We start from the raw sequence: 12,158 nt of genomic DNA on the forward strand, positions 1-12,158 counted from the left end.
CCATTGCTTGGATCCAAGTCTTCAGAACTTGGGCTTTATAAGGTGGTTTTTCACTTGGTGTCCTTGGCCGGAACTGGTCTCCAAGCCATTGCGGACGTGCCGGAGTGTACCACCACTGAGCTACAGAGGTCTAAGTCTGCAAACACTGCAAACACTTAGAGCTGAGCTGAGGAGGTCTAAGTCTGCAAACACTTAGACTGAGAGCTAAGTCTGCAAACACTTAGAATCTTCAAGGTTGGGTTTCCACTGGGGCGGGTCCTTGGTTGGAACTGATCTCCACACCGAATTGGACGCGCCGGAGTTGCACCACTGCCGTTCTCTAAGTCTGCAAACACTTAGGCTGAGAGCTAAGTCTGCAAACACTTAGGCTGAGAGCTAAGTCTGCAAACACTTAGAGTCTTTTGGCGTCTAGCGATTGCGCCATATCCTGTCCGGCTAAGGCTGTGGACGGCCATGCCGGGCAGGTCTTTTGTCGCTTAGCGATTGCGCCATATCCTGTCCGGCTAAGGCGTTGGACGGCCAGACCGGGCAGGTCTTTTGGCGCCTAGCGATTGCGCCATATCCTGTCCGGCTAAGGCTGTGGACGGCCAGGCCGGGCAGGTCTTTTGGCGCCTAGCGATTGCGCCATATCCTGTCCGGCTAAGGCTGTGGACGGCCATGCCGGGCAGGTCTTTTGTCGCCTAGCGATTGCGCCATATCCTGTCCGGCTAAGGCGTTGGACGGCCAGGCCGGGCAGGTCTTTTGGCGCCTAGCGATTGCGCCATATCCTGTCCGGCTAAGGCTGTGGACGGCCATGCCGGGCAGGTCTTTTGTCGCCTAGCGATTGCGCCATATCCTGTCCGGCTAAGGCGTTGGACGGCCAGGCCGGGCAGGTCTTTTGGCGCCTAGCGATTGCGCCATATCCTGTCCGGCTAAGGCTGTGGACGGCCATGCCGGGCAGGTCTTTTGTCGCCTAGCGATTGCGCCATATCCTGTCCGGCTAAGGCTGTGGACGGCCATGCCGGGCAGGTCTTTTGTCGCCTAGCGATTGCGTCATATCTTGTCCGGCTAAGGCGTTGGACGGCCAGGCCGGGCAGGTCTTGGAGGTGGTTTTCCACTAGGGCGGGTCCATGGTTGGAACTGATCTCCACACCAAATTGGACGCGCCGGAGTGCACCACTGCCGTTCTCTAAGTCTGCAAACACTTAGGCTGAGAGCTAAGTCTGCAAACACTTAGAGTCTTTTGGCGTCTAGCGATTGCGCCATATCCTGTCCGGCTTAGGCTGTGGACGGCCAGGCCGAGCAGGTCTTTTGGCGTCTAGCGATTGCGCCATATCTTGTCCGGCTTAGGCGCTGGACGGCCAGGCCGGGCAGGTCTTTGAGGTGGTTTTCCACTAGGGCGGGTCCATGGTTGGAACTGATCTCCACACCAAATTGGACGCGCCGGAGTGCACCACTGCCGCTCTCTAAGTCTGCAAACACTTAGGCTGAGAGCTAAGTCTGCAAACACTTAGAGTCTTTTGGCGTCTAACCATTGCGCCATATCTTGTCCGGCTTAGGCTGTGGACAGCCAGGCCGGGCAGGTCTTTTGGCGTCTAGCGATTGTGCCATATCCTGTCCGGCTTAGGCGCTGGACGGCCAGGCCGGGCAGGTCTTTGAGGTGGTTTTCCACTAGGGCGGGTCCATGGTTGGAACTGATTTCCACACCAAATTGGACGCGCCGGAGTGCACCACTGCCGTTATCTAAGTCTGCAAACACTTAGGCTGAGAGCTAAGTCTGCAAATACTTAGAGTTTGATTGGAGGAGCTGGCATATATTAGTGACTCAAAAGTGAGGGACACAGTTTAGTGACCACTCCACTTTATTTCTCTTTGAAATTTAATTACAGAGATTCTTTACAGGCCTTCAAGCATTGGCTCTGAGGAACTGAGCAAGATCCTGCTGCGCGGCCTCTGACAGGGCAGAGCCGATTTGGACAACCCTCAGATAGTCATCGCTGTACAAAGGGACGCATTCTTCCCTTTCAGTGCCGCTACATAGCACCGCCTCGACTGGGGCTGATCCCCTCTGAGAACCCCTACACCTCATGGTGTAGTGAACTTCATCTTCTGATGATAGGCGAAGGGAACAGCTCGGAGTAGTGAACTTCATCCACGGACCTGGGTTTGAGCCGTGAGTACCAGTCCCTCGCGGCTCCAGTCAGTGTGGTGGGGAATGCCCGGCAAAGGAATCCATCCAACGCCCCGTGGAGGAGCATTGTAGTCCTGAAAGTCTCCAAGTGGTCCACGGGGTCGGTGGTCCCGTCATACTGCGAAATTTGCGGCATCTTCCAGCCCGCGGGGGCTGCCGCGCTGAGCACTCTGTCCGAGAATGGGGGAGCGCTTGTGAAGATCCGGGAGGCAGGCCGGCCCTGTTCTCTGGCGAGCTCTTCAATCCGGTGGTCGATCTGCTGGATCCTTAGTAACATCGGGTCGTCTCTCTTCTCTGCCCGGTGGACGGGCCTCTCTCTTCTTGCCGGCGGGCTCATAGCAGAGCCGGACTGACTGGCCGGACTCCTTCGCCGGTGCCGCAATCCTTCTCCGTGCGCGGGGTCTCTCCTGGTACCATGCTTTTGTACGGAAGGAGATCGTGACCGGTGATGTAAGCGAGGCTCGGGGCGCACATGCTTGTCCCGGGAGAGGTGGTCTCGTCTTGTGGAGTGACGAGTCTGTTCCCGGGGCAAGGGCGTGTGCTCTCTGCGGGAGCTTCCCCTCCTCTGGGTGGGCTGAGAAGCCTCGACTGGGTGCTGCTGGAGTGCGGGGGCCAGATTCCTGAACTGCAGTCATTTCTTGGAAAAGGGCCCGCATCTCCCTTGGGGTCGGGGTAGGGTCTGAGCGGTCCGAGCGAGTCGGACTTTGCTCCCCGACTGCCCCGGCCTCTATCTGCGAGGCCAGTCGCTCGCTTCTTCCTTCGCGGGGGGCTGTAGCCTGGGTCGTCCGGGAGGTGGCACATGCTTTCCGTTTTTCCCTACCATTGCTTGAGTGAGGTTCCGAACAGCTTTTGTTCCGGGGTCCCACGGATGGCGCCAAATCTGTTAGGTCTAAAATTGGTAACAGGTTATGGTAGGGCCGGAAGGGCTGATCTGGCAAGCCACAGCTGAAGAGCTAATGGAGTACTGCGCTGCACAAGGGCACAGACAAGGATACAAAGGGTCAGAAGACCAACCCGGAGTGGTGCTCCGGACGGGCGCTTCGACACTCAAGTCAGTATGAGCAGGAGTGCAGAACAATGTCAGAGCAAAAGGCTTAGGGTTTTGATCTCAGATCCCTCACCTTAGCACAAGTGAAGGCTATTTATAGTGGTTCTGAGCCACCTGTCCAGGACAGGTGGTAGCCCCTGTATGGACCAGGTCTCATACCTAGGAGGGGCAGGTGGAAGTCCCCGATTGGTCCAGGTGTCATACCTAGCAGGGACAGGTGGAAGTCCCCGATTGATCCAAGCGTCATACCTAGCAGGGACTGGTGTTGGCTTTGCAGTGGTCCCTGTGAGGGCCACGTGTGAACAGCCGATTGGTTGCAGATTTTGGACCCCATCATATATGATTATATTCCCTTGTCTTCCGGGGAGGTAGCACGAGATATTCATCTACCGAGTCCCCCACTTTTGACTAGCCATGTCTCTTTTATTGGGTTCCTCCATTGTTTTTTTCGTCTCTCAGCTTCAAGAAGTCACTGGGCTTGGCACCACGGTGGGGGAGGTGTGGAAGATAGCTGGCTGTATTACATAACTTTCTCATTGTATGAACAGAATGGACCGGTCTCATTGTCTTGCCTGCAACAGATCGTGATAGGTGAGGCTTTGCCCGATAAGTCGCACTCTTATCATTCATGATACTTCCAAGATTCTCAACCAATGAGTTAAGGTACTGTGTTTGTATTCGTTATATTTGCAAGCATTAGAGTTTTGTTTATCCATTTGGTTTTTTCTTTGTTCTATTTTCATATGTATTGCCTGAATATTTGTTTCCGGTGAGGTTTATTCTCATTAGCGAGCCGAGGAGCTAAGTTGCTATTTTATTTTCATATTTGTTTTCTTTTTTTCCATTTTAGTTGTCTTTTGATGTAAGTTGCTATTTTATTTTCAATTTTTTTGGGGGTTTTGATGAATGACTCTGTGATGTTGTTCTATGCTAGTGAAATCTGACTCTTTTTTTTCATTTTTATGCCTATTGAGTTTACCCTTCATTATTTCCCTAGTGTCACAGTATATAAGATTTGGGCAACCACCGTTTTGTTATGCAGCTTAGGAGTTTTATATGTGTGCCAGTCAGCCTTGCTATTGCGGAAAGATGGGTTAGATTGTTTTTCTTTTCCGGAAGGATGGGTTGTCACAACATAGTACTCTGTTGTTAACAGGTGTAAAATAATGGTGATGATTTTTTTCACCCACCCCTTGGGATTTTGCGCCCCCCCTTTTCATGTGAAAAGATCTGTTGATCATCTTCTTAATTGAAGTATAATTTTTATAGATGATTGTATATAGGTGTGGAAGATCGGAATTCAGAGTTCCCTGGGCGAGGGAAGGGCCTTCTTTTTATTCAGAAATTGCTGGGTGATTTTCTCATTTGACCTTAGTGTATCTAGACACGACTCGTTATAGAGTCGTAGGAATGTAAGGTGCAACCTATTATTCCTCAGGTTTTTGTTTTTAAAATTATAAATTGTTTGCTAAAAGTTCACTTTATTGGGTCTTTTTAGGTATTCTGATCTCTCTCAATATAGCTATTTGATAAAGCAGAATTTGGTTGCTTGTGGTTATAAATATATATATATATATATATATATATATATATATATATATATATATATATATATATATTCACATATATAAGATAGTATTTATAAACACTTTCAATTTAATATTCATAGTTACTATTCATCGAGGGACCTACCAATTACTATTCATATTTGACATAATGGGGGTAGCACGATTCGAACCCAGGACACTACTTGGATTGAACGACTTTCTTCCACTAAGCCACCACCTCAGATGATGATAAAAAAGAATGCGTGTGTGTGTATATATATATATATATATATATATATATATATTCACATATATAAGATAGTATTTATAAACACTTTCAATTTAATATTCATAGTTACTATTCATCGAGGGACCTACCAATTACTATTCATATTATAGAACTGTCTCTAAATATTGATTTCTGATACTTGTTGAACTTCTGACCCATTTTCTCCGAGTTTTAGAGAACGGAAGTAAATGAGCTTTTGCAAATGAGGAGACTTAGTCATTGGGATGGGTGTGAAAGCAAATCGGTTATGAAGATGACGACCCTCGTCAATCTCCTCTGTTCAGTTTCTTTATAAAAACATTATAACTTTTATGAACTTTTTAATTATGTGTTACTTCAGTCCATTGAAATTTGAATGATTGTAATTAAACTTTCTGCTGTATTTTGGAAATAAGATTTTAGATGGAAGTAGTTAGAGTTATAATTATGTAAAAAAAAAATTAAAGCATTGAATTCCGAAATCCATTCACTCACTTCACTAAAGAGAAAAGCTGAGGATTTAGGATCGATGCCTTTGTTACAGTTTTATCTAAAAATATTTCATGGTCAAATAAAATGGCATCCCTTTTCTAATTTAGCAATCCTGCGCAGATCAACCCCCAGATTGAGAGTTTGACTTCGGTTTCTGGTTTGCCTTTATATGACTATGAATCGAATTTGTGACAGTGGCAAACATCATTGGAATTCTATGAATGGAATTTTTATAATGTTCCAATTGAGCATCGATACAGCAAATGCAAGAATGGGTATGTTGAATTTTTGTGATGGAAACTGGAAAATATCATCTTTTCATTTAAACATCATCCCACCACTATATGGCATATATGGGTGTTTGCTATTTTGCATCGAATGCTGCTCTTGTTATTATCCACTATTCTTTGTTTCTAGAATTTGAATTTCTTAGATAGTTGGAAAATTGTGTTCTTGTTACATGTAATGTAATTTTCCTTTAATATTTGCTTATGTTGCCATCGTCGTTGTATATGGCTTTGGGCCTTGCATGTGTTGTACCCACTTTATCAGACCTATTTATGTTTGTATTGTTATCATATAAATTTGGTAGTTGAGTATACTGCGTAAAAGAAGCCATGGAAAAGCTCCAGGGTCTAATGGTGATTCCAAAGAAGCTGCAGCGCGGGGGGTTATTCTTTTTTCAATTGGACCGTGCTTCGAACGACGGGAAATCTGCTGTTGCATGTATGTGGAGGCTTATGATGGCGATGACGAGTGTTTCTAAACATAAAAATACGGTTGGCTGGAGTTCCAGGGATGTCGTTGGAACATGGTTCTCCACTTCTGTGGAAAGAACTATTCTAGGTTTTCTAGGTTATGGTGAAGCGATTTTTACTGTTTCTATATATGTAAGTATAATGTGAGCGTAAACGACCTTTTGCCATACCGGGTGCGCTTGCATGGCAGGTCGAAATATACCCTACTGAATATATATGATTATATTCCCTCGTCTTCCGGGGAGGTAGCACGAGATATTCATCTACCGAGTCCCCCACTTTTGACTAGCCATGTCTCTTTTATTGGGTTCCTCCATTGTTTTTTTCGTCTCTCAGCTTCAAGAAGTCACTGGGCTTGGCACCACGGTGGGGGAGGTGTGGAAGATAGCTAGCTGTATTACATAACTTTCTCATTGTATGAACAGAATGGACCGGTCTCATTGTCTTGCCTGCAACAGATCGTGATAGGTGAGGCTTTGCCCGATAAGTCGCACTCTTATCATTCATGATACTTCCAAGATTCTCAACCAATGAGTTAAGGTACTGTGTTTGTATTCGTTATATTTGCAAGCATTAGAGTTTTGTTTATCCATTTGGTTTTTTCTTTGTTCTATTTTCATATGTATTGCCTGAATATTTGTTTCCGGTGAGGTTTATTCTCATTAGCGAGCCGAGGAGCTAAGTTGCTATTTTATTTTCATATTTGTTTTTTCTTTCCATTTTAGTTGTCATTTTTATGCCTTTTGAGTTACCCTTCATTATTTCCCCTAGTGTCACAGTATATAAGATTTGGGCAACCACCGTTTTGTTATGCAGCTTAGGAGTTTTATATGTGTGCCAGTCAAGCCTTCCTATTGGGGAAAGATGGGTTAGATTGTTTTTCTTTTCCGGAAGGATGAGGTTGTCACAACATATTACTCTGTTGTTAACAGGTGTAAAATAATGGTGATGATTTTTTTCACCCACCCCTTGGGATTATGCGCCCCCCCTTTTCATGTGATTTAATGTCAAAAAGCGTTAACAGTCTACCACAATTCATGTGAAAAGATCTGTTGATCATCTTCTTAATTGAAGTATAATTTTTATAGATCATTGTATATAGGTGTGGAATATCGGAATTCAGAGTTCCTTGGGTGAGGGAAGGGCCTTCTCTTTATTCAGAAATTGCTGGGTGATTTTCTCATTTGACCTTAGTGTATCTAGACACGACTCGTTACAGAGTCGTAGGAATGTAAGGTGCAACCTATTATTCCTCAGGTTTTTGTTTTTAAAATTATAAATTGTTTGTTAAAAGTTCACTTTATTGGGTCTTTTTAGGTATTCTGATCTCTCTCAATATAGCTATTTGATAAAGCAGAATTTGGTTGGTTGTGGTTAAAGGATATTTAGATGAATGGCTGAGATTAAAAATAAGCTATTTTGTTCAATGGCTGTGATTCAATGATTTATTTTTAAGTTAAATTAAATTATTGTGACTGCTTAGGTGAGATATGTGAAGAAACCTCGGTAGTTTATTCCACTTGTTTTGATTTAATTTTGTTCTGCTTTAGCTTCCTCTTTTATATAGGCTCAAGGTATATTTGGTCTTTTAGGGCCAGTTTCATTCGCCTGTACAAAGTGAGTCTCAGTGATTCACCCTGGGCTGGGAGTAATCCCATGTTTCTTAATTGTAGCCCTTGCTAGAAAGGTAAGGTTCGGGCTTGAAACAACTTCATATACCCACTCTAACAGCAAATTATTTCATGTTTGCTTATGTGTTTGCTTATGAGAACAAATTATTTCATGTTTGCATATGAGCTAAGTCCCTGCTTTTGTTGTGGAATATTAGAGTCCATTCAATACGTTCTCCAAATCCGTTAAAAACATGGACCGGACTGGTTAACTAGACATAAAATTCAGTCCGACAACCAGTTATTGACCCATACCAGATCTAAAACAAACTGGGCCTCAGCAACTTGATGTTTTAGAAGCTAGAAATGTTGTACCCTTTACGGGAACTGATATATATACTTGCCTCTTTTGATTGCTTGGGCCACCCAGCAGCACTGTACGTGGCAATCAACCTCATTGAATCCTTCTGATGTGAAGTACATCGGCCCCTCTGCAGTCATTGATGCACCTCGGTTGGGTGTCCCAAGTAATCAAAAGGGGCGGCTATCTCACTTCACTTTGTGTGTTATGTCGTATAAATAAGGGATTTTTGCTGATTAGTCCCACATGGCACATTAATTGCTTTTTAGTCCGTAAGAAAAGCATATTAGATTAACAGTCCTACCTTTATAAAATATTTGCTAAAAGGTCCCTAAAACTCACCCAGGTTAATTTTCTCCTTTAGCGTTTTAGGATTTCCCTTTCAAAGTTTTCAGAAAATAACTACAAAATCAGCAAAAATATTATCTCTTTTAATATAAAAGTCAAAAATCTTTCAACAAGAAATGTTTTTTAAATAAATTTAAAATCCCTCTAAAATAAATTAAATAGGGTCGGTTTGAGTTATCTTTTCTTCATGGATGAATTAAGTTAGAAATTTTAGGTATAATTTTCATTTTGAGCTTTTTCAATAAATTCATACCATGGTTGGATTGCAAGAAAATATCTCAATTATTTCTATTGAAATTGTTTTCAATGATTTAAGAGGGGAATTATGTCTATTGTTTTAGAGGGAGAATGTCAAAGGGAAAGTCAAAATGGGATAAAATGTTAACAGCTTTGAAGGATATTACAAGATTTTTGAAGAGAAAATTGGAAAAGATTGCTGTTTTCATTTTACTATCCGTGTTGACTGTTATATTATAACAATAATTGTTGTCATTCAATCCTTTTCTACGTCGTTACCGAATTCTGTGATTGGTTCTTGTTGAAGAAGAAGCTGGTTAGATGTTGCATATGAACAATTTTTTTGGTAAAACAATAGGTGGGTTTTAGGGTTTTGGGATTGATGTGGAGGAGATGGATAGGGTGACGGTGGCAGGATGGAGGGCAGAAAAAAAGTTAGGGTTAGGGATCAGTAGTTAGGAAAATTGGGTGTCAAACAATAGGTGTAGAGGCTCATAGAGGGGGGAGGGGTTTATGGGTTGAAACGGTGGAGCAGTGAAGTGCTTCTTCTTGGTGTGTGTAGATGGCCTGAAATGGCGATTGGTGATGCGGTCTTACGACCGTTGATCTCCCAGCTCTGAAGTGCCTTGGATATTTGCTGATGCCATACTAAAGTAGGCCAGGGAAGAGAAATAGAAGAAGAAGAAGAAGAAGAGTAGATAAGGAGAAGAATAGAAGAAGAAGAATGGGAGAAGAAGATAAGAGAAAGAATAGAGAAGAGTGAGAAAGAAGAAGAAATCTGTAGAGGGGAGAAATATATTTCGCTATCTTTGAGGTTTCTCCAAAGTTTTATAGATCACACCCCCCCACCCACACACACCACCCCCCCCCCCCCCCCGCTCGCGTGCGCATAACAAAGACTCTCCGATCCACAGGTCTAGCAAGAAACGGATACCCTCCCCCTTCCCACGTTAAATCTAACTAATGTTTCATTCCAAGTGTCTTGAGACACAAATAGACTTCTATGCACCCAAACCTTTGCCTATGACTGGGTTCCTACTCTCCCAATCCCGCCATCCTCACCCGTATTTATTCCCAATGATTTTATGCCACAAAGCCTCTTCCTGCTCTTCGTATCTCCACAATCATTTTACCAGTTGTTAATTGTCCAAGTCCTAGACCACCATTTGTCTTTAATCTACATACTTTCTCCCATCTCATATAATATTTCAGTAGAAAGTCTCTTTGGAGTTGTTCTAACCTCTTTGCCACTTTTGTCGGGATTTTGTAAAGTGACATGAAATATACTGGCATGTTTGACAAGGCCGCCTCTACAAGTGTAATTCTTCCTCCAAATGATAAATGTTGCTTTTTTCATGTCGACAGCTTCTTTTCAACTCTTTCCACAACTGGATCCCATTGTGCCACTCTGTCGATGCCATATCCTCACCTTTTCATTTTCTTTTCAACCGAAGGGTTGTAGGAAATGCGTCATTCACCGTCTCTTTCATTTTCTTTCCAACAAAAGGTTTGTAGTGAATGCCTCTAACCGCATCTTTTTGTAACATACCTCTACACATAGGGATTGATTCTCATGTACCAGATAAGCTTCACATTACTGATTCACCCTATCTTTTGAAGATCAACGAACAATTGATTTTCCCACTGGATTTACGATCATCATTAAGAATTGGCTGGTGAAGTCTATCTCCTTTATCTGCTCATGCTTGTGGGAGATTTAAGCAGGGCATGCAATAATAGAATGCAAAATTTACATAGTTGTGATCCCTCTTCGAAATACAGTTTACCAGAATTATTCGTGTTTTTATCTACTACTAATCTTTGATTGGCCAACATATAATCCACATATGGGGTTTTGCATGGAAGATGGTCACTGTTTTTTCTATGATTGAGGGTAGACAATTGAATTTCTCAGTGATGGAACTCTTCTATGAATAGAAATGTTGATTGCGTCTAGAAAATTGGAGACACTGGACATCTCCCTGCTTGCTAAAACACCCTAAACCTAAAGATAGAAAATTTACATGTCAGAACTGTTTGTGGTTGCTTAAGTTTTACTAAAGGCTTCCTTTTTTTCTTGTTTTTTTTTTTTCCAGATTCATTTGAAGCTTGTACGTGTTTGGTTGCGGGTGCTGATTGCTTACCAGAAGAGGAATGTTTCATCAATACCTTGTAGTCAGAAACAATTATACAAGAAATTGGAGAAAACATTTCTGAGGATCACCTCCACGTTGCCCTTGTCAGAGGCCAAGCAATTGCTGCTTCATTGCTTCAGCTTTCTCACCTGGGATCTTGAGGATTGCCTGCACTTGGCATCAGCCTACAATACTTGGATCCACCCGGCAACTAGACTGCCTTATGGTGGTAATGCCAGTTGAAAGGGGACCATTTGTCTGGTTTTAGGAAGGAATGTAAAAGTGACTTTCTTTTTAGGAAGGAATTCTCAGCCTACAAAATCCAGCCTAATAAGTTTTGTTTTTAGGAAGCAACATAAAAGTGGCTCTCTTTTTAGCATTTTCCTTTTACAAAATCCAGATTTAAGGGAAGAGAAACATGAAAAAAATAAATTAGAGAAAAAATGGTAAGAAAAGAATCTCAATGGAATTCAAATAAATGTAGATGAATTTCCACGATTACAAGAAAAATGGCTTATGAAATCTCTAGTTCTAGTTTTAAAATAGTAAATATCATAATGCAACCTCTGATCTCTTATTTTTCTGATGGATAGAGATTCAGATATCCCTATAATCTCTCCACCAAGTCTTTCTCATATTGATTTGAAGTCCCTCTTGATTATGGAACCTGCATTCCCTGATTGTAAAATTCTGAACTCCTCTTCCATCTAACGAATGTTGATCGAGTAATGTTTCCTACTTGGTAATTCTAGGATCCATTTTACCCAGAAAGAAATAATGACCTAGAAAAGATAACAATCTGTAAATAATCAATGAATGCGGAATCCATTTTTATTGTAGAACTCAGAGAAGTCAGAAAAAACGTAACAGACGAATGGATGGTGTCTGAGTTTTTTACCCATTGCAGAAGCAAATCAAATTTTTTACCATCCCTGGACAGGCTATCTCTTGTTGGGATCTGGTAGTCAGGATGACCACCTCTTTTTCTTCCTATGTTCCAGCTTCTTATATTCCAGGTTGTATCAATCTCCAATTCATGCAGATTGTTCGAGCTTCTGGGAAGGTCCATGTTTGAGTTTTAAAACAATGACTCTTGTTCATCTAGATAAAAGTTTCTATATCTTATGTTTTGGTTAAGAGATATTTATATCTATCTCTTTGATGGTTTCACAACCATCATATAA

General features: G+C 42.6%; 1 long non-coding RNA gene across 1 annotated transcript in view; it reads left to right on the forward strand.

The window, feature by feature from the left end:
- LOC143851780 (uncharacterized) overlaps positions 1–6,363 on the forward strand; it is a 40,770-nt gene extending 34,407 nt beyond the window's left edge. The window contains exon 3 of the long non-coding RNA XR_013236512.1: positions 6,118–6,363. This is a non-coding gene — a long non-coding RNA (uncharacterized LOC143851780). The remainder of the gene's footprint in view (positions 1–6,117) is intronic.
- Positions 6,364–12,158: the final 5,795 nt, after the last annotated feature.

The sequence above is a fragment of the Tasmannia lanceolata genome, unplaced genomic scaffold, assembly GCF_043159265.1.
Source record: "Tasmannia lanceolata isolate RefF3 unplaced genomic scaffold, GAP_Taslan_0.1 ptg000018l, whole genome shotgun sequence".
NCBI lineage: Eukaryota > Viridiplantae > Streptophyta > Magnoliopsida > Canellales > Winteraceae > Tasmannia > Tasmannia lanceolata.